Below are 2,295 nucleotides of genomic sequence, written 5' to 3'. Positions count from 1 at the left end.
TTTGTGCTTGATCATCTCTCCTTGGGTTTTTCTTTTAAAAGAGGAATCTGATAAAGATTCTGTTGGTTCACACCAATGTCAGATAGACATGGTTTAAAAAATCATGTAGAATTACAGTGCAATCTTGATTTTGGTTTCCCTCACTGTTTGAGTGTGGGCAGGTTCTGGTTTATGAAATAGAACTTCCATTCTGTATTATGTAATGGCTTAATCTTTCAGTGGTAAAATAAAAGATTAAAGTCTATTCGTATATAAGAATCCTGGAAACATTTGTGTAAATGACATTTTAAGTAGGTGCATCTTTGATGTTTCTTGTATTACTATTGACCCGATGGCTCCCTTGCTTGGCCTCTGTAAGTATAAAGACTTGTCTAGGTGTGCATGTGTACTCAGACAGCTTTTGTCTTCCTACTTCCAACCTTTCACACATGTTGCTTAAACCCCTAAGAGTCTTTGTTTCTAAGTCATCACATTCAGATATGTGGATTTGACTTCCCCTTAATACTGGTATTCATTTAACTAATAGTGAATTTTAATCATAGCTTCATTTCCTCTAGTGCCTAACTGCAGAATCCTATCATTGGCATAGGAACACGGTTCCTTGGAATTTTGGAGTGGTCAATGCTACTTTGCCTCATACCCTCCCAGGGTTTTACTTTTAGTGTTGTTCATGATTCTATTTGTAGCTCAAGAATGCCACTGAAAAGTTCATATTCTAGATAAAAAGCCAATACACAGTCATCTTATTGAGTGAAATTTAATGAAAACGACCATTACCTAGAACAGAGAACCTGGTAGATCAGAGTGGATTATAAACTATATTGTTATGAGGGCTTCCCTCATAGCTCAGTCAGTAAAGAATCTGCCTGCAATGCAGGAGACCCTGGGTTGGGAAGATCTGCTGGAGAAGGGATGGGCTACCCACTCCAGTATTCTTGGGCTTCCCTTGTCGCTCAGCTGGTAAAGAATCTGCCTGCAATGTGGGAGACCTGGATTCGATCCCTGGGTTGGGAAGATCCCTTGGAGAAGGGAAAGGCTACGCACTTTAGTATTCCGGCCTGGAGAATTCCATGGACTGTATAGTCCATGGCGGTCACAAAGAGTTGGACATGACTGAGCAACTTTCATATTAATGATCATTTAAAAAACAGGGAAGCTAGGGTCCAGTTTCTTTGAAGTCTTTAAATTCATTCGATGTTTAAATCAGACTGTGCAAATGGATTACTAATAGCTATGATATTTTCTGATTGCTGTAAGGTATTAAGTTTTACAAATTAATCCTCATATTGATTCTGAGGTATATTATTGCCACTCTATTTGGTAATTTGCCCAAAGTCACATAGTGGCAGAGTATTTCCAAGTCAGATCTGATTTGAGAGCTTATTTTCACATTGGGCTCTTAATTCTGCTGCCATAATACAGTCCCTAATTAGTTTTTTAAAATACTTGTCTCAAGTCCTAGAATAATTACTTATGAGGTATCATTTCTTAGAATAAACATTGGGGAAGTTTGCCAAGGAAAATTTAAAGGGCAAATCTGAGGAGGATTAAAGATCACATAGTGTAAATTCTGTAAATCACTTTGGCCACTGTGAGTATCAAGGGATTTCATTTCCAAAAGTTTGGAAGGAGGCGGGAATGTGTTTTACAAATCTTTAATGTTAATGGTCATCTCAGTCTCATTAAATGTGCTCTTGGCCCTACTTACAACGATTTGAAACAGGAAATGACTGCGAAAAAATTGCAGCCTTTTCTCTTAGTATGCCAACTACTTGATTGGCATCCAAGTCAATGCCCTTTAAAGTTGCTTTGGGCAACCGCAGGCATTCTAAGAATGTCATTGTTGCTCAGAAGATATTTGGAACTTGTGAACAACTGAGAGAAGCAGTCCTTATTCAGGTTTGTTCATGTTACTTCTATCCTTGAGATGAATCTTGGCTGTTTCAGAGAATTCTTTCTCTACGTGGAGATTTGCCACCAATAAGCAAATTCAGAAGAATACTATGTACTCTGAAAACAACCAAGAACATGGCATTTCAAGTACTAGATTTAGACTAAGTTGCTGCCGAGGTGAGTGCTTTAAAATTATGATCATGTCTCACTCAACATTTAAACATGGAGAAATAGGATCCCTACTCACAGTTCAGTTCAGTCGCTCAGTCGTGTCTGACTCTTTGCAACCCCATGGACTGCAGCATGCCAGGACTCCCTGTCCATCACCAACTCCCAGAATTTACTCAAAACTCATGTCCATTGAGTTGGTGATGCCGTCCAAACATCTCATCCTCTGTCATC

Source organism: Ovis aries, chromosome X (assembly GCF_016772045.2).
Source record: "Ovis aries strain OAR_USU_Benz2616 breed Rambouillet chromosome X, ARS-UI_Ramb_v3.0, whole genome shotgun sequence".
Lineage (NCBI taxonomy): Eukaryota > Metazoa > Chordata > Mammalia > Artiodactyla > Bovidae > Ovis > Ovis aries.
Note: the sequence above shows the minus strand (reverse complement) of the source record.